The sequence below is a fragment of the Phyllobates terribilis genome, unplaced genomic scaffold, assembly GCF_046119375.1.
Source record: "Phyllobates terribilis strain yellow unplaced genomic scaffold, ASM4611937v1 Scaffold_5__5_contigs__length_657084704, whole genome shotgun sequence".
NCBI classification, from domain to species: Eukaryota; Metazoa; Chordata; class Amphibia; order Anura; family Dendrobatidae; genus Phyllobates; species Phyllobates terribilis.
Window position 1 is genome coordinate 655,591,347 of NW_027362765.1, and position 19,617 is coordinate 655,610,963.

The 19,617-nt window shown below is 45.4% G+C and overlaps 10 non-coding genes and 1 pseudogene across 10 annotated transcripts; all 11 read left to right on the forward strand.

Annotated features, from left to right (window-relative positions):
- Positions 1-308: 308 nt before the first annotated feature.
- On the forward strand, positions 309-499 carry LOC141149296 (U2 spliceosomal RNA). Its single transcript, XR_012245599.1, has one exon. It is a non-coding gene; the product is annotated as a U2 spliceosomal RNA (small nuclear RNA).
- Positions 500-1,614: 1,115 nt separating this feature from the next.
- On the forward strand, positions 1,615-1,713 carry LOC141151006 (U2 spliceosomal RNA; annotated as a pseudogene).
- Positions 1,714-2,040: 327 nt separating this feature from the next.
- Positions 2,041-2,234, forward strand: LOC141150283 (U2 spliceosomal RNA). Its single transcript, XR_012246540.1, has one exon. It is a non-coding gene; the product is annotated as a U2 spliceosomal RNA (small nuclear RNA).
- A 1,115-nt stretch (positions 2,235-3,349) lies between these two features.
- Positions 3,350-3,540, forward strand: LOC141149298 (U2 spliceosomal RNA). Its single transcript, XR_012245600.1, has one exon. It is a non-coding gene; the product is annotated as a U2 spliceosomal RNA (small nuclear RNA).
- Positions 3,541-4,655: 1,115 nt separating this feature from the next.
- On the forward strand, positions 4,656-4,846 carry LOC141149299 (U2 spliceosomal RNA). The gene has a single exon (XR_012245601.1). It is a non-coding gene; the product is annotated as a U2 spliceosomal RNA (small nuclear RNA).
- Positions 4,847-6,790: 1,944 nt separating this feature from the next.
- Positions 6,791-6,983, forward strand: LOC141150256 (U2 spliceosomal RNA). Its single transcript, XR_012246513.1, has one exon. It is a non-coding gene; the product is annotated as a U2 spliceosomal RNA (small nuclear RNA).
- Positions 6,984-8,098: 1,115 nt separating this feature from the next.
- On the forward strand, positions 8,099-8,289 carry LOC141149300 (U2 spliceosomal RNA). The gene has a single exon (XR_012245602.1). It is a non-coding gene; the product is annotated as a U2 spliceosomal RNA (small nuclear RNA).
- Positions 8,290-9,404: 1,115 nt separating this feature from the next.
- On the forward strand, positions 9,405-9,595 carry LOC141149301 (U2 spliceosomal RNA). The gene has a single exon (XR_012245603.1). It is a non-coding gene; the product is annotated as a U2 spliceosomal RNA (small nuclear RNA).
- Positions 9,596-10,710: 1,115 nt separating this feature from the next.
- LOC141149303 (U2 spliceosomal RNA) lies at positions 10,711-10,901 on the forward strand. The gene has a single exon (XR_012245606.1). It is a non-coding gene; the product is annotated as a U2 spliceosomal RNA (small nuclear RNA).
- A 6,175-nt stretch (positions 10,902-17,076) lies between these two features.
- Positions 17,077-17,266, forward strand: LOC141150492 (U2 spliceosomal RNA). The gene has a single exon (XR_012246682.1). It is a non-coding gene; the product is annotated as a U2 spliceosomal RNA (small nuclear RNA).
- Positions 17,267-18,381: 1,115 nt separating this feature from the next.
- On the forward strand, positions 18,382-18,572 carry LOC141149767 (U2 spliceosomal RNA). The gene has a single exon (XR_012246053.1). It is a non-coding gene; the product is annotated as a U2 spliceosomal RNA (small nuclear RNA).
- The last annotated feature ends 1,045 nt before the right edge of the window (positions 18,573-19,617 follow it).

Genomic DNA, 19,617 nt, shown 5'->3' on the forward strand with positions numbered 1-19,617 from the left:
GGAGCCCTCCTGCTAAGGGTAGACAGCTGCTCGTTCCACCCCACCCCCCGCCTTAATTGGTTCTCCTCCCTTCCAACGGTGTTGAGGCGGGTGGGAACAGCAGGGGGTGAAGGTGCTGTGTTTAAAGAGGTGGAGTTATGCAGATCTAAAACGCGTGGATTGCAGCAGCAGCAAGCCGAAAAGTGCAGGCATGTAAGGGATCTAGAGGTTGACAACATGTCTTCTTAACGGGAGTCCAGGAGCTCATCTCCACAAATGGACTTTTCAGGATCCTTGGGTGGCTCCGTAGTTTGAAACCAATTCTGGTTATCGCTTCTCGGCCTTTTGGCTAAGATCAAGTGTAGTATCTGTTCTTATCAGTTTAATATCTGATACGTCCCCTATCTGGGGACCATATATTAAATGGATTTTTAGAACAGGGAGATGGAAAAAGAGCTTGCTCTGTCCACTCCACGCATTGACCTGGTATTGCAGTATCTCCAGGACCGGTGCACCCCTTCTTTAATGCAGTTTCTAAAATCAGAAAGAATTGAATTCAATGTTTTTTGTTCATTTTGCTTGTTTGTCGGATTTTGGGATGGACTCTTTGGCTTTGCTTTTCTTCTCCTCATTGGATTTTTCATGTTCAAAGTTGCAGAAGCCAGATTACAAGCTCATTTTGGTTCAACTTCAGCAACTGTGCATTGCATTGCCATGTAATGTGATGCAATGCTATCTTTCTAGCTCTCCCTTTTTACTTCCTTTTGGATAAACAGACATATTAGGCAAGCATTTTGGAGCTTTCACCTAAATAACTACAGGTGGTGAGATAAGCTGCACAATATAATTGACCTTTCAGTATATTGTTGCACACACACCATCTATTTAGCAAATGCCCTTGTTATCAACAGCAGCCTTTTAAACTCACCTGAGCTAACAGGTATGTGCGCTGGTTACTCTGCTGCGCTTAAAATTTCTTTTTTGGTTTGCTACAATGCCTTTTCTGAAACGTTGTCTCCTTCTGCTGGAACACTGACTTCTTTCATTTAATGCCTGCAGACTATAAAAGAGAACCCAACCCAAAAAGTTTGGTTGATTAGTCTGTGGCATTCTGTTAAACTGTTGCTTATGGCGGTCTCTGTGAGCTTCTCAGCGACATTCAGCCAGCCAGGTATCCTGCCTGCAGTAGATGGAATGTGGCAATGGAACGCTGGCTGCGCGTGTCATAATAGGCTCTGAGCCTTTATTTACCTGTGCACAGCAGCAGCCACCTTCAGTCTGCTGCTGGACAGCCAGCAGCAGCAGCAGCAGGAGAGGTATGTAATCAGGAGCCCTCCTGCTAAGGGTAGACAGCTGCTCGTTCCACCCCACCCCCCGCCTTAATTGGTTCTCCTCCCTTCCAACGGTGTTGAGGCGGGTGGGAACAGCAGGGGGTGAAGGTGCTGTGTTTAAAGAGGTGGAGTTATGCAGATCTAAAACGCGTGGATTGCAGCAGCAGCAAGCCGAAAAGTGCAGGCATGTAAGGGATCTAGAGGTTGACAACATGTCTTCTTAACGGGAGTCCAGGAGCTCATCTCCACAAATGGACTTTTCAGGATCCTTGGGTGGCTCCGTAGTTTGAAACCAATTCTGGTTATCGCTTCTCGGCCTTTTGGCTAAGATCAAGTGTAGTATCTGTTCTTATCTTGAGGAGGGAGAGGATGTCCATCCAGGACTGCCGCAGGCTGATCCACAGCCTGCTCAGAGACTATTCCATCATGGACGGTCCGGAGGACGAGGATGAGGACTAAACCCCTCCTCCCCCTCTCCCCTTATGTGTCTTGTCTTTCAATAAAGCTTCGGGCCTGTGATTTCCCCCCCCCATCCCCTTTTTCCCAATCCCCATCCCTTATCACAGTTCGTCGTACTGTATTGATTGACATGCTTTTTCTTTCAGATTGAGTGTTTTGTGAAGCATAGGGGTGTGATGTGTCTAGCTAGTGCGTCGTATCCTCATGCTATGTAAATATGATGTAGAATTCTGTGTGTACTGGGCTGCGGCACTGTACACTGTCTGTTAACTTATTTTTTGTGCTAATAAAAGATATATTCAATCAAAAAAATCTGTTCTTATCAGTTTAATATCTGATACGTCCCCTATCTGGGGACCATATATTAAATGGATTTTTAGAACAGGGAGATGGAAAAAGAGCTTGCTCTGTCCACTCCACGCATTGACCTGGTATTGCAGTATCTCCAGGACCGGTGCACCCCTTCTTTAATGCAGTTTCTAAAATCAGAAAGAATTGAATTCAATGTTTTTTGTTCATTTTGCTTGTTTGTCGGATTTTGGGATGGACTCTTTGGCTTTGCTTTTCTTCTCCTCATTGGATTTTTCATGTTCAAAGTTGCAGAAGCCAGATTACAAGCTCATTTTGGTTCAACTTCAGCAACTGTGCATTGCATTGCCATGTAATGTGATGCAATGCTATCTTTCTAGCTCTCCCTTTTTACTTCCTTTTGGATAAACAGACATATTAGGCAAGCATTTTGGAGCTTTCACCTAAATAACTACAGGTGGTGAGATAAGCTGCACAATATAATTGACCTTTCAGTATATTGTTGCACACACACCATCTATTTAGCAAATGCCCTTGTTATCAACAGCAGCCTTTTAAACTCACCTGAGCTAACAGGTATGTGCGCTGGTTACTCTGCTGCGCTTAAAATTTCTTTTTTGGTTTGCTACAATGCCTTTTCTGAAACGTTGTCTCCTTCTGCTGGAACACTGACTTCTTTCATTTAATGCCTGCAGACTATAAAAGAGAACCCAACCCAAAAAGTTTGGTTGATTAGTCTGTGGCATTCTGTTAAACTGTTGCTTATGGCGGTCTCTGTGAGCTTCTCAGCGACATTCAGCCAGCCAGGTATCCTGCCTGCAGTAGATGAAATGTGGCAATGGAACGCTGGCTGCGCGTGTCATAATAGGCTCTGAGCCTTTATTTACCTGTGCACAGCAGCAGCCACCTTCAGTCTGCTGCTGGACAGCCAGCAGCAGCAGCAGCAGGAGAGGTATGTAATCAGGAGCCCTCCTGCTAAGGGTAGACAGCTGCTCGTTCCACCCCACCCCCCGCCTTAATTGGTTCTCCTCCCTTCCAACGGTGTTGAGGCGGGTGGGAACAGCAGGGGGTGAAGGTGCTGTGTTTAAAGAGGTGGAGTTATGCAGATCTAAAACGCGTGGATTGCAGCAGCAGCAAGCCGAAAAGTGCAGGCATGTAAGGGATCTAGAGGTTGACAACATGTCTTCTTAACGGGAGTCCAGGAGCTCATCTCCACAAATGGACTTTTCAGGATCCTTGGGTGGCTCCGTAGTTTGAAACCAATTCTGGTTATCGCTTCTCGGCCTTTTGGCTAAGATCAAGTGTAGTATCTGTTCTTATCAGTTTAATATCTGATACGTCCCCTATCTGGGGACCATATATTAAATGGATTTTTAGAACAGGGAGATGGAAAAAGAGCTTGCTCTGTCCACTCCACGCATTGACCTGGTATTGCAGTATCTCCAGGACCGGTGCACCCCTTCTTTAATGCAGTTTCTAAAATCAGAAAGAATTGAATTCAATGTTTTTTGTTCATTTTGCTTGTTTGTCGGATTTTGGGATGGACTCTTTGGCTTTGCTTTTCTTCTCCTCATTGGATTTTTCATGTTCAAAGTTGCAGAAGCCAGATTACAAGCTCATTTTGGTTCAACTTCAGCAACTGTGCATTGCATTGCCATGTAATGTGATGCAATGCTATCTTTCTAGCTCTCCCTTTTTACTTCCTTTTGGATAAACAGACATATTAGGCAAGCATTTTGGAGCTTTCACCTAAATAACTACAGGTGGTGAGATAAGCTGCACAATATAATTGACCTTTCAGTATATTGTTGCACACACACCATCTATTTAGCAAATGCCCTTGTTATCAACAGCAGCCTTTTAAACTCACCTGAGCTAACAGGTATGTGCGCTGGTTACTCTGCTGCGCTTAAAATTTCTTTTTTGGTTTGCTACAATGCCTTTTCTGAAACGTTGTCTCCTTCTGCTGGAACACTGACTTCTTTCATTTAATGCCTGCAGACTATAAAAGAGAACCCAACCCAAAAAGTTTGGTTGATTAGTCTGTGGCATTCTGTTAAACTGTTGCTTATGGCGGTCTCTGTGAGCTTCTCAGCGACATTCAGCCAGCCAGGTATCCTGCCTGCAGTAGATGGAATGTGGCAATGGAACGCTGGCTGCGCGTGTCATAATAGGCTCTGAGCCTTTATATACCTGTGCACAGCAGCAGCCACCTTCAGTCTGCTGCTGGACAGCCAGCAGCAGCAGCAGCAGGAGAGGTATGTAATCAGGAGCCCTCCTGCTAAGGGTAGACAGCTGCTCGTTCCACCCCACCCCCCGCCTTAATTGGTTCTCCTCCCTTCCAACGGTGTTGAGGCGGGTGGGAACAGCAGGGGGTGAAGGTGCTGTGTTTAAAGAGGTGGAGTTATGCAGATCTAAAACGCGTGGATTGCAGCAGCAGCAAGCCGAAAAGTGCAGGCATGTAAGGGATCTAGAGGTTGACAACATGTCTTCTTAACGGGAGTCCAGGAGCTCATCTCCACAAATGGACTTTTCAGGATCCTTGGGTGGCTCCGTAGTTTGAAACCAATTCTGGTTATCGCTTCTCGGCCTTTTGGCTAAGATCAAGTGTAGTATCTGTTCTTATCAGTTTAATATCTGATACGTCCCCTATCTGGGGACCATATATTAAATGGATTTTTAGAACAGGGAGATGGAAAAAGAGCTTGCTCTGTCCACTCCACGCATTGACCTGGTATTGCAGTATCTCCAGGACCGGTGCACCCCTTCTTTAATGCAGTTTCTAAAATCAGAAAGAATTGAATTCAATGTTTTTTGTTCATTTTGCTTGTTTGTCGGATTTTGGGATGGACTCTTTGGCTTTGCTTTTCTTCTCCTCATTGGATTTTTCATGTTCAAAGTTGCAGAAGCCAGATTACAAGCTCATTTTGGTTCAACTTCAGCAACTGTGCATTGCCATGTAATGTGATGCAATGCTATCTTTCTAGCTCTCCCTTTTTACTTCCTTTTGGATAAACAGACATATTAGGCAAGCATTTTGGAGCTTTCACCTAAATAACTACAGGTGGTGAGATAAGCTGCACAATATAATTGACCTTTCAGTATATTGTTGCACACACACCATCTATTTAGCAAATGCCCTTGTTATCAACAGCAGCCTTTTAAACTCACCTGAGCTAACAGGTATGTGCGCTGGTTACTCTGCTGCGCTTAAAATTTCTTTTTTGGTTTGCTACAATGCCTTTTCTGAAACGTTGTCTCCTTCTGCTGGAACACTGACTTCTTTCATTTAATGCCTGCAGACTATAAAAGAGAACCCAACCCAAAAAGTTTGGTTGATTAGTCTGTGGGAAGGAAGGAGCGGCCCTCAAGTCCTGGCAAGAACGCTTGGCCAAGGTGAAGCAACGGATCGGACTCTGGAGCCTCAGACACCTCACTTGTGAGGGTAAGGCACTCGTCCTGCGTAATGAGGTCCTGCCCGTCTTGCAGTACACGGCGCAGGCCTGGCCCCCACACGTCACTGTGTGCAGGGCCATTACCAGGACAGTGTTTCACTTTGTCTGGGGATCCAAGATGGACAGAGTCAGGCGGGCCGTCATGTACAAGGAGCCTCGCAAGGGTGGGAAGGGCGTTCCAGATATCCCCACCCTCCTGCGATCCTCTTTTGTGTGTGATTGTGTCCGCCGGACTTTGCAAGTCAAGAATGGCTCCGCGGGCAGGTCCATGTCTCGCTTCTTCCTGCTTCCTCTTTGGAGGCGACTCGGCTGGGACAAGTGGGACAGCTCCTTCCCCTACAACTGGACGACGCCATGGTTCTACGGAGACGTCGTTCGATTTGTGGGGGAGCATCAACTGGAGGGACTCAAGCCCGACTTGTGGAAGCCCAAAACTATCCACAAGCTAATCAGAGCCAAGGATGACGTGGAGAACATCACAGGACTTCACCAGGACACGCTGGAGACTGTGTGGACAAATGTGTCGTCTGACAGGCTGACCAACGGGCACAAGGACTTGTCGTGGATGGCGATTCAGGGCGGACTGCCCGTCCGGTCATTCATGCATGCCCGGAACCTGTGCAAGACCCGGTACTGCCCAAGGTGCCCCTTCGTGGAGGAAACATCTTTGCACACTTTTTGGGACTGCGGATTTGCACAGCGCCTATTGACTGCACTTGAGGACGACCTGAGGAACTCTGTCCCCAGGGCGAGCCTATCGCACCATTCTGTGCTTTACGGACTCTTCCCTGGGGTTCATACCGTCGGAGCCATCCAGGAGGCTTGGCGCCTTATGAACTGCTTCAAGGATGCCGTTTGGGTCGCCAGGAACCGGCTCATCTTGAGGAGGGAGAGGATGTCCATCCAGGACTGCCGCAGGCTGATCCACAGCCTGCTCAGAGACTATTCCATCATGGACGGTCCGGAGGACGAGGATGAGGACTAAACCCCTCCTCCCCCTCTCCCCTTATGTGTCTTGTCTTTCAATAAAGCTTCGGGCCTGTGATTTTCCCCTCCCCATCCCCTTTTTCCCAATCCCCATCCCTTATCACGGTTCGTCGTACTGTATTGATTGACATGCTTTTTATTTCAGATTGAGTGTTTTGTGTAGCATAGGGGTGTGATGTGTCTAGTTAGTGCGTCGTATCCTCATGCTATGTAAATATGATGTAGAATTCTGTGAGTACTGGGCTGCGGCACTGTACACTGTCTGTTAACTTATTTTTTGTGCTAATAAAAGATATATTCAATCAAAAAATCTGTTCTTATCAGTTTAATATCTGATACGTCCCCTATCTGGGGACCATATATTAAATGGATTTTTAGAACAGGGAGATGGAAAAAGAGCTTGCTCTGTCCACTCCACGCATTGACCTGGTATTGCAGTATCTCCAGGACCGGTGCACCCCTTCTTTAATGCAGTTTCTAAAATCAGAAAGAATTGAATTCAATGTTTTTTGTTCATTTTGCTTGTTTGTCGGATTTTGGGATGGACTCTTTGGCTTTGCTTTTCTTCTCCTCATTGGATTTTTCATGTTCAAAGTTGCAGAAGCCAGATTACAAGCTCATTTTGGTTCAACTTCAGCAACTGTGCATTGCTTTGCCATGTAATGTGATGCAATGCTATCTTTCTAGCTCTCCCTTTTTACTTCCTTTTGGATAAACAGACATATTAGGCAAGCATTTTGGAGCTTTCACCTAAATAACTACAGGTGGTGAGATAAGCTGCACAATATAATTGACCTTTCAGTATATTGTTGCACACACACCATCTATTTAGCAAATGCCCTTGTTATCAACAGCAGCCTTTTAAACTCACCTGAGCTAACAGGTATGTGCGCTGGTTACTCTGCTGCGCTTAAAATTTCTTTTTTGGTTTGCTACAATGCCTTTTCTGAAATGTTGTCTCCTTCTGCTGGAACACTGACTTCTTTCATTTAATGCCTGCAGACTATAAAAGAGAACCCAACCCAAAAAGTTTGGTTGATTAGTCTGTGGCATTCTGTTAAACTGTTGCTTATGGCGGTCTCTGTGAGCTTCTCAGCGACAATCAGCCAGCCAGGTATCCTGCCTGCAGTAGATGGAATGTGGCAATGGAACGCTGGCTGCGCGTGTCATAATAGGCTCTGAGCCTTTATATACCTGTGCACAGCAGCAGCCACCTTCAGTCTGCTGCTGGACAGCCAGCAGCAGCAGCAGCAGGAGAGGTATGTAATCAGGAGCCCTCCTGCTAAGGGTAGACAGCTGCTCGTTCCACCCCACCCCCCGCCTTAATTGGTTCTCCTCCCTTCCAACGGTGTTGAGGCGGGTGGGAACAGCAGGGGGTGAAGGTGCTGTGTTTAAAGAGGTGGAGTTATGCAGATCTAAAACGCGTGGATTGCAGCAGCAGCAAGCCGAAAAGTGCAGGCATGTAAGGGATCTAGAGGTTGACAACATGTCTTCTTAATGGGAGTCCAGGAGCTCATCTCCACAAATGGACTTTTCAGGATCCTTGGGTGGCTCCGTAGTTTGAAACCAATTCTGGTTATCGCTTCTCGGCCTTTTGGCTAAGATCAAGTGTAGTATCTGTTCTTATCAGTTTAATATCTGATACGTCCCCTATCTGGGGACCATATATTAAATGGATTTTTAGAACAGGGAGATGGAAAAAGAGCTTGCTCTGTCCACTCCACGCATTGACCTGGTATTGCAGTATCTCCAGGACCGGTGCACCCCTTCTTTAATGCAGTTTCTAAAATCAGAAAGAATTGAATTCAATGTTTTTTGTTCATTTTGCTTGTTTGTCGGATTTTGGGATGGACTCTTTGGCTTTGCTTTTCTTCTCCTCATTGGATTTTTCATGTTCAAAGTTGCAGAAACCAGATTACAAGCTCATTTTGGTTCAACTTCAGCAACTGTGCATTGCATTGCCATGTAATGTGATGCAATGCTATCTTTCTAGCTCTCCCTTTTTACTTCCTTTTGGATAAACAGACATATTAGGCAAGCATTTTGGAGCTTTCACCTAAATAACTACAGGTGGTGAGATAAGCTGCACAATATAATTGACCTTTCAGTATATTGTTGCACACACACCATCTATTTAGCAAATGCCCTTGTTATCAACAGCAGCCTTTTAAACTCACCTGAGCTAACAGGTATGTGCGCTGGTTACTCTGCTGCGCTTAAAATTTCTTTTTTGGTTTGCTACAATGCCTTTTCTGAAACGTTGTCTCCTTCTGCTGGAACACTGACTTCTTTCATTTAATGCCTGCAGACTATAAAAGAGAACCCAACCCAAAAAGTTTGGTTGATTAGTCTGTGGCATTCTGTTAAACTGTTGCTTATGGCGGTCTCTGTGAGCTTCTCAGCGACATTCAGCCAGCCAGGTATCCTGCCTGCAGTAGATGGAATGTGGCAATGGAACGCTGGCTGCGCGTGTCATAATAGGCTCTGAGCCTTTATATACCTGTGCACAGCAGCAGCCACCTTCAGTCTGCTGCTGGACAGCCAGCAGCAGCAGCAGCAGGAGAGGTATGTAATCAGGAGCCCTCCTGCTAAGGGTAGACAGCTGCTCGTTCCACCCCACCCCCCGCCTTAATTGGTTCTCCTCCCTTCCAACGGTGTTGAGGCGGGTGGGAACAGTAGGGGGTGAAGGTGCTGTGTTTAAAGAGGTGGAGTTATGCAGATCTAAAACGCGTGGATTGCAGCAGCAGCAAGCCGAAAAGTGCAGGCATGTAAGGGATCTAGAGGTTGACAACATGTCTTCTTAACGGGAGTCCAGGAGCTCATCTCCACAAATGGACTTTTCAGGATCCTTGGGTGGCTCCGTAGTTTGAAACCAATTCTGGTTATCGCTTCTCGGCCTTTTGGCTAAGATCAAGTGTAGTATCTGTTCTTATCAGTTTAATATCTGATACGTCCCCTATCTGGGGACCATATATTAAATGGATTTTTAGAACAGGGAGATGGAAAAAGAGCTTGCTCTGTCCACTCCACGCATTGACCTGGTATTGCAGTATCTCCAGGACCGGTGCACCCCTTCTTTAATGCAGTTTCTAAAATCAGAAAGAATTGAATTCAATGTTTTTTGTTCATTTTGCTTGTTTGTCGGATTTTGGGATGGACTCTTTGGCTTTGCTTTTCTTCTCCTCATTGGATTTTTCATGTTCAAAGTTGCAGAAGCCAGATTACAAGCTCATTTTGGTTCAACTTCAGCAACTGTGCATTGCATTGCCATGTAATGTGATGCAATGCTATCTTTCTAGCTCTCCCTTTTTACTTCCTTTTGGATAAACAGACATATTAGGCAAGCATTTTGGAGCTTTCACCTAAATAACTACAGGTGGTGAGATAAGCTGCACAATATAATTGACCTTTCAGTATATTGTTGCACACACACCATCTATTTAGCAAATGCCCTTGTTATCAACAGCAGCCTTTTAAACTCACCTGAGCTAACAGGTATGTGCGCTGGTTACTCTGCTGCGCTTAAAATTTCTTTTTTGGTTTGCTACAATGCCTTTTCTGAAACGTTGTCTCCTTCTGCTGGAACACTGACTTCTTTCAATTAATGCCTGCAGACTATAAAAGAGAACCCAACCCAAAAAGTTTGGTTGATTAGTCTGTGGCATTCTGTTAAACTGTTGCTTATGGCGGTCTCTGTGAGCTTCTCAGCGACATTCAGCCAGCCAGGTATCCTGCCTGCAGTAGATGGAATGTGGCAATGGAACGCTGGCTGCGCGTGTCATAATAGGCTCTGAGCCTTTATATACCTGTGCACAGCAGCAGCCACCTTCAGTCTGCTGCTGAACAGCCAGCAGCAGCAGCAGCAGGAGAGGTATGTAATCAGGAGCCCTCCTGCTAAGGGTAGACAGCTGCTCGTTCCACCCCACCCCCCGCCTTAATTGGTTCTCCTCCCTTCCAACGGTGTTGAGGCGGGTGGGAACAGCAGGGGGTGAAGGTGCTGTGTTTAAAGAGGTGGAGTTATGCAGATCTAAAACGCGTGGATTGCAGCAGCAGCAAGCCGAAAAGTGCAGGCATGTAAGGGATCTAGAGGTTGACAACATGTCTTCTTAACGGGAGTCCAGGAGCTCATCTCCACAAATGGACTTTTCAGGATCCTTGGGTGGCTCCGTAGTTTGAAACCAATTCTGGTTATCGCTTCTCGGCCTTTTGGCTAAGATCAAGTGTAGTATCTGTTCTTATCAGTTTAATATCTGATACGTCCCCTATCTGGGGACCATATATTAAATGGATTTTTAGAACAGGGAGATGGAAAAAGAGCTTGCTCTGTCCACTCCACGCATTGACCTGGTATTGCAGTATCTCCAGGACCGGTGCACCCCTTCTTTAATGCAGTTTCTAAAATCAGAAAGAATTGAATTCAATGTTTTTTGTTCATTTTGCTTGTTTGTCGGATTTTGGGATGGACTCTTTGGCTTTGCTTTTCTTCTCCTCATTGGATTTTTCATGTTCAAAGTTGCAGAAGCCAGATTACAAGCTCATTTTGGTTCAACTTCAGCAACTGTGCATTGCATTGCCATGTAATGTGATGCAATGCTATCTTTCTAGCTCTCCCTTTTTACTTCCTTTTGGATAAACAGACATATTAGGCAAGCATTTTGGAGCTTTCACCTAAATAACTACAGGTGGTGAGATAAGCTGCACAATATAATTGACCTTTCAGTATATTGTTGCACACACACCATCTATTTAGCAAATGCCCTTGTTATCAACAGCAGCCTTTTAAACTCACCTGAGCTAACAGGTATGTGCGCTGGTTACTCTGCTGCGCTTAAAATTTCTTTTTTGGTTTGCTACAATGCCTTTTCTGAAACGTTGTCTCCTTCTGCTGGAACACTGACTTCTTTCATTTAATGCCTGCAGACTATAAAAGAGAACCCAACCCAAAAAGTTTGGTTGATTAGTCTGTGGCATTCTGTTAAACTGTTGCTTATGGCGGTCTCTGTGAGCTTCTCAGCGACATTCAGCCAGCCAGGTATCCTGCCTGCAGTAGATGGAATGTGGCAATGGAACGCTGGCTGCGCGTGTCATAATAGGCTCTGAGCCTTTATATACCTGTGCACAGCAGCAGCCACCTTCAGTCTGCTGCTGGACAGCCAGCAGCAGCAGCAGCAGGAGAGGTATGTAATCAGGAGCCCTCCTGCTAAGGGTAGACAGCTGCTCGTTCCACCCCACCCCCCGCCTTAATTGGTTCTCCTCCCTTCCAACGGTGTTGAGGCGGGTGGGAACAGCAGGGGGTGAAGGTGCTGTGTTTAAAGAGGTGGAGTTATGCAGATCTAAAACGTGTGGATTGCAGCAGCAGCAAGCCGAAAAGTGCAGGCATGTAAGGGATCTAGAGGTTGACAACATGTCTTCTTAACGGGAGTCCAGGAGCTCATCTCCACAAATGGACTTTTCAGGATCCTTGGGTGGCTCCGTAGTTTGAAACCAATTCTGGTTTTCGCTTCTCGGCCTTTTGGCACGATCTATCAGGTTTACCTGTGTGGTCTTGCCTGTGAGGTGCTCTTGGTACCCTTTCTCTCGGCCTGGGGGGATCGTTCCTCTTCGGAGGGACTTAACCCCCCTGCTGCTATTGGGAGGAAGGATTAGTCCGGGAGCAACGGGAAGGGATCCCATGAAGGCTTGCGCCTTTCAGAGAGAAGAGTCGGTACGTTCCTGAGTGAAGGATGCCGGCAACGCTCACATATTCATCGGGTGATGCCCGGATGCGGAACACCGTGAGGATTGAAGTTGGAGCAGGATCGAGGACGGAGAAGAACTTGGACTACATCTGCCATAGGATTCTGCTTGGAGTTCTGGAGTTTCGGCGGGAAGACATATTCTGCTTCCAGGACAATGAGTACAAGGGGACTTACACCATCACCTTCAAGAGCCAGGGATGCTGTCACCAACTCGTACAAAAGGTAAATGAGAAAAACTACTTAGATGAATTGGATGGACTAACCTTTTGTCTCTTGTATGCCTATGACGAGATCCCTATCGTGGTGCATTTCCTGAACCCCTTTGTGGAAGCTGCAGACATCTCGACCTACCTTATCCGTTATTGTGATGATCTGAGATACCTGGGCACTGTGAAGAACGCGGTAGGCTTCTGGTGCGGCAAGAGGAGGTACATGGCCCGTCTAAAGAGGGACCCAAGCGGAGTGGGAGGAATGCTACACCCTCCCTCAACATTTGTGATCGGTAAGAGCAGAGGCTACTTATTTTACCCTGGAATGCCGGTATGTTGCAGGAACTGTGGACAAATGGGTCATACCCAAACGTCCTGCACGGGCAGGAAAGTAGACCGCTGCAATAATTGCAGCTGTTACGGACATTTAATGAAGGACTGTCCCGCTGGGAGGAAATGCAATCTTTGTGGTGAGGCGGGGCACATGTTCCGAGGATGCCCCAACAGGACCAGGACCAGGACTTACGCAGAAGCTGCATCTTCTGCAGCTGAGCCGATGCGCCCGCCGGTCTTCACTGGCGGGCCGGCGTCGGAGGGCGGTTCGAAGGGCGAGAAGGCTGGGATGGAGCAGGGAGCCGGAGGCCCCTCTGGGGCGGCCCCTGCATCGAAGTCCCTTAACGATGGGCGGACCTCGCATGGACCGGAGCGGAGGGGTCCTCCTTCTGGGAGGGTATCCTCCGTGTCGATGGTTCCCGATACCGATCCTGTTGGGCTGGAGGGTGGTGCCCCTGTGCGGTTGGCTACAGGGGACCACGCAGCGATGGCCTCAGGATCTTCCAGGGCGATTAGCCAGCCAGATGAGGGGGCTTTGCTTCTAGGTGGCGAACATCAGGGAATCTGTGTTGGTGATCTTATCCTGATGGACCAGTCTCTCCCCCTGGAGGAGGTGGAGGAAGAGGAGGACTGCACCAGTGACCTAGTGGAGTCTGCCCCGAAAAAGAGACGGAATGTCGAAGCCCCATCGTCTCCTGGAATGTGGCTGGGAACCGTGACCTACGAGGGGGCAACCGCCGGCTCACAGAATATCGAGTCATTTGGGTCCTCTAGCCCGGATGTCCTGGAGCAATTTGGCATACAGGGCTTTGAGTCAGGTGTCCTCATGGAAGATCCACCACCCTGACCTATGAATGCCCACATTAAGACTTGTCTCACTGAATGTGAGGTCATTAAAGAGCCCAGTTCGTAGGGCTGCTCTATTTAAGTACTTAGAAACCACTGACTTTGACATATGTTTATTACAGGAATGCGGGATACAACATGCACTAAATTATAATGACATCAAGATAGATTGGAGACTGGGGCCCTCCATCTGGTCTGGCTCCAATGACAACAAGTCAGCGGGGGTGGGCTTCCTCTGTCGTGGGAGAAATATTGCTATAAATACTGTCACAGAAATAGTACCAGGCAGAGTGGTTTTAGTGCATTTTAAATTTAATGGTTTTACCCTACGTGTAATGAATGTTTATGCTTCCCCTGATAAGCAAGAGAGAATTAATTTATTTGGGATATTGCCATTGTACTGTACTGGGTCATCTCCCCTGATTGTAGGGGGTGATTTTAATTGTCTTTGTGCTAGTGAACAACGAGCGGGGGGTGACCCTTTACGCAAATTGGATAAGTCATGTCATCTATTGAAAGATTTTATAACTGATTTTAAATTATGCGATGCGTGGAGGTCACTCCTGCCGACGGACCCTGGTTATACGTGGTCCGGAAGAGGGGTGTCCTCCAGGATCGATTTTATTTTCCTATCAGATGATTTTAACCCTGTAAAATGTGTTTTAACATCAAATATATTTTCTGACCATAAGGGCTTGGAGGTGCACCTAGAATACCGGGATGAACAGAGGGTCAACAGGGGCCTCTGGCGTCTAAGTACTTACCTGCTGGAGGACCCTTTGATTCGACAAGACTTTGGTAAAGCCTATCAAGCCTGGCGGCGACAAAAACCTTCTGATGCCCCTATGGTAACCTGGTGGGAAAATTTGAAAAAAAAAGTCAGAATGTTTTTTATAAAAGCAGGGAGACGTAAAGCTAGAGAGAAAAAAAGATGTTTTAGTGATCTTAACACCAAACTACAAACACTTTTTAAATTCAAAGAGCTAGGGGTGGAGGTGGGAGATGATATTGCTAGCCTAAAAACTGAAATCCAGAACTGCATAGACACAAAGGGGAAAGAGATTATTTTTAACTCTAGAGTGCAGCACTTGGAGGAGGGGGAGAAGTGCTCTCGCTTCTTCTTCAAAAAAGTCATGGATAAAAGAGAAGTGATCACAAATCTAGAGGGTGAAACATCTATGCAGGGAATGTTGAATGCTACTTTTAACTTTTATAAGCATCTTTTTAGTAAAAAGTGTATAGATGAGTCCTTTTTATCTGATGCTCTTAATGATCTCGATTTTAAGTTAAATTTTACAGACCAGGAGTTTTTAGAACGCGATATTGTTTTAGAGGAATTATTTTATGTTTTTAAAAGTTTCTCTAAGGGCAAAGCACCTGGGTGTGATGGACTACCTGTAGAGTTTTATCTTACTTTTTGGGACATTTTAAAAGAGGACCTTTTTATGCTTTTTAAAGAAGTTTTTATTTGTGAACAGTTGCCATTTTCGTGGAGGAGAGGAGTGGTGTCTTTGATATATAAAAAAGGTGATCGCAGTGCTCTAGCGAATTGGAGACCCATAACTCTCCTAAACGTCGATTACAAGGTACTTGCTAAGGTGGTTGCAAACCGGCTCAGGAATGTCATTGCCAAACTAATCCAGCCTGAGCAGGTTTGTAGTGTACCAGGCAGAAGTATTTCAGAGGTTTTAAACGTATTAAGGGATGTAATTTGGTATTCCAGAGACCGGGGTCAAAATGTAGCTCTTTTAGCCCTAGATTTTGAAAAAGCTTTCGATAGAGTCTCTCATAGATTTCTTTTTAGAGTTTTAAAAAGAATGGGTATCCCTAATATGCTTTTAAATTGTATTAAGATTTTATATAAAAATTGTTTTAGTCAAATTTCTCTTAATGGCTTTTTAACAGATGGAGTTCCCCTTGAGTCCGGAGTGAAGCAGGGATGCCCCTTGTCGCCCATCCTGTTCATCTGCGCCATGGAGCCCCTGCTGAGCGCAATAAGGAAAGACAAAGTGATTAGAGGGGTTCCTGTTCCTGGCGGAGGTGGCAGTGATGTGAGAGTCTTTGGCTACATGGATGACGTGACGGTTGTGTGCGTGGACCCTGCTTCCCTCCGGAGGGCGGTGTTGCGCATTGAATTTTTTTCCCAGGCATCCGGGTTTAAACTTAATTTAAATAAATCTGAATGTCTGACTTTGGGATCCTGGGACACCGCCCAACTCCCGCAGCTCACTATAAAACGAGACAATGTAAAAATTCTTGGAGTTGTTTTTAACGAGGAGAATGTGGGAACTCAAAGCTGGGAGAATGTCATAGAAAAAATGTCAAAGAAAATATCATTTTGGGGTTTGAGGTCCCTAACAATGGAGGGGAAAATTTTAATTATAAAATCAGTGTTGTTACCCCTCATACTGTATATAGCTATGGTGTACCCCCCCTCTGATGTTTTAATTAAAAAAATGACTAGGATGATCTTTATGTTTTTATGGAACTCCAAAATGGAAAAATTAAGGCGAGAAATAATGAGGAAGAATAAAATGAACGGCGGAAGGGATGTCCCCGATTTACATATTTATTTGTATTTAAATTATTTCTGCTTTTGTTTCAAACATTTTAATGGTAATAGTGCGCTAAGTTATTTTTTAAAATATACTTGTGGGATGATTTTTAAAAGATGGTTTAAGTTGTCGTTGAATTCCCCTGTTTTACTATGCCCCCCCAAACACCAAGCAATCTTAGAAAAGACTGTTCGATTTTATAGCCTTGGTGATTTTAATATGGACATTTTTAAAGACCGCAAGAAGCTTTTATCTTTTCTGAGGAGGAATGAAGATGTGACCCCCATAGTAAATTTCTCAGAAGAGAGATCGAAGCAAGTTTGGAAGAATGTCTTCGGGAAATTCTTAGCAAATGGACATAAGGACATCGCATGGATGGTGGTCCACCAGTGCCTCCCCACCAGAGAGTTTCACCACAGGAGAGGCCTGGTGGCCAGAGCCAAATGCCCCAGAGACTCATGTGTTAATGACGAAACCACCTTGCACCTTATGTGGAATTGCCCATTTGCACAGGAACTTTGGCACAAAGTTGGGATTCTTTTAAAATGGACTTGCGGTTTAAGAGATTTTAACCATGAATATGTTTTATATGGCCTTTTTAAATGTCCGACCCCTCAACAGTATTGTATATGTTGGTGTATGATTAACTGTTTTAAAGACGCCCTTTGGAAGGCACGCAATATTTTACTTTTTAAACGTGATGCTATTTCTGTGAAGGATTGTCTTAAAATTGCTTTTAGCCAGATGTATATTTATTACTTGAGGGACGTCAAATGTATTGGGAGGAGGGATGCTAATCGTATATGGGGTTTTTATGGGTGGAATTCTGTGTTTTAATAATGTACTGTTTGTGTTGTTGTTTTTGATTGTAAACCATCTTTTACGCACTTAATAAATTATGTTGAAACCTGATCTGTTCTTATCAGTTTAATATCTGATACGTCCCCTATCTGGGGACCATATATTAAATGGATTTTTAGAACAGGGAGATGGAAAAAGAGCTTGCTCTGTCCACTCCACGCATTGACCTGGTATTGCAGTATCTCCAGGACCGGTGCACCCCTTCTTTAATGCAGTTTCTAAAATCAGAAAGAATTGAATTCAATGTTTTTTGTTCATTTTGCTTGTTTGTCGGATTTTGGGATGCACTCTTTGGCTTTGCTTTTCTTCTCCTCATTGGATTTTTCATGTTCAAAGTTGCAGAAGCCAGATTACAAGCTCATTTTGGTTCAACTTCAGCAACTGTGCATTGCATTGCCATGTAATGTGATGCAATGCTATCTTTCTAGCTCTCCCTTTTTACTTCCTTTTGGATAAACAGACATATTAGGCAAGCATTTTGGAGCTTTCACCTAAATAACTACAGGTGGTGAGATAAGCTGCACAATATAATTGACCTTTCAGTATATTGTTGCACACACACCATCTATTTAGCAAATGCCCTTGTTATCAACAGCAGCCTTTTAAACTCACCTGAGCTAACAGGTATGTGCGCTGGTTACTCTGCTGCGCTTAAAATTTCTTTTTTGGTTTGCTACAATGCCTTTTCTGAAACGTTGTCTCCTTCTGCTGTAAAACTGACTTCTTTCAATTAATGCCTGCAGACTATAAAAGAGAACCCAACCCAAAAAGTTTGGTTGATTAGTCTGTGGCATTCTGTTAAACTGTTGCTTATGGCGGTCTCTGTGAGCTTCTCAGCGACATTCAGCCAGCCAGGTATCCTGCCTGCAGTAGATGGAATGTGGCAATGGAACGCTGGCTGCACGTGTCATAATAGGCTCTGAGCCTTTATATACCTGTGCACAGCAGCAGCCACCTTCAGTCTGCTGCTGAACAGCCAGCAGCAGCAGCAGCAGGAGAGGTATGTAATCAGGAGCCCTCCTGCTAAGGGTAGACAGCTGCTCGTTCCACCCCACCCCCCGCCTTAATTGGTTCTCCTCCCTTCCAACGGTGTTGAGGCGGGTGGGAACAGCAGGGGGTGAAGGTGCTGTGTTTAAAGAGGTGGAGTTATGCAGATCTAAAACGCGTGGATTGCAGCAGCAGCAAGCCGAAAAGTGCAGGCATGTAAGGGATCTAGAGGTTGACAACATGTCTTCTTAACGGGAGTCCAGGAGCTCATCTCCTCAAATGGACTTTTCAGGATCCTTGGGTGGCTCCGTAGTTTGAAACCAATTCTGGTTATCGCTTCTCGGCCTTTTGGCTAAGATCAAGTGTAGTATCTGTTCTTATCAGTTTAATATCTGATACGTCCCCTATCTGGGGACCATATATTAAATGGATTTTTAGAACAGGGAGATGGAAAAAAAGCTTGCTCTGTCCACTCCACGCATTGACCTGGTATTGCAGTATCTCCAGGACCGGTGCACCCCTTCTTTAATGCAGTTTCTAAAATCAGAAAGAATTGAATTCAATGTTTTTTGTTCATTTTGCTTGTTTGTCGGATTTTGGGATGGACTCTTTGGCTTTGCTTTTCTTCTCCTCATTGGATTTTTCATGTTCAAAGTTGCAGAAGCCAGATTACAAGCTCATTTTGGTTCAACTTCAGCAACTGTGCATTGCATTGCCATGTAATGTGATGCAATGCTATCTTTCTAGCTCTCCCTTTTTACTTCCTTTTGGATAAACAGACATATTAGGCAAGCATTTTGGAGCTTTCACCTAAATAACTACAGGTGGTGAGATAAGCTGCACAATATAATTGACCTTTCAGTATATTGTTGCACACACACCATCTATTTAGCAAATGCCCTTGTTATCAACAGCAGCCTTTTAAACTCACCTGAGCTAACAGGTATGTGCGCTGGTTACTCTGCTGCGCTTAAAATTTCTTTTTTGGTTTGCTACAATGCCTTTTCTGAAACGTTGTCTCCTTCTGCTGGAACACTGACTTCTTTCATTTAATGCCTGCAGACTATAAAAGAGAACCCAACCCAAAAAGTTTGGTTGATTAGTCTGTGGCATTCTGTTAAACTGTTGCTTATGGCGGTCTCTGTGAGCTTCTCAGCGACATTCAGCCAGCCAGGTATCCTGCCTGCAGTAGATGGAATGTGGCAATGGAACGCTGGCTGCGCGTGTCATAATAGGCTCTGAGCCTTTATATACCTGTGCACAGCAGCAGCCACCTTCAGTCTGCTGCTGGACAGCCAGCAGCAGCAGCAGCAGGAGAGGTATGTAATCAGGAGCCCTCCTGCTAAGGGTAGACAGCTGCTCGTTCCACCCCACCCCCCGCCTTAATTGGTTCTCCTCCCTTCCAACGGTGTTGAGGCGGGTGGGAACAGCAGGGGGTGAAGGTGCTGTGTTTAAAGAGGTGGAGTTATGCAGATCTAAAACGCGTGGATTGCAGCAGCAGCAAGCCGAAAAGTGCAGGCATGTAAGGGATCTAGAGGTTGACAACATGTCTTCTTAACGGGAGTCCA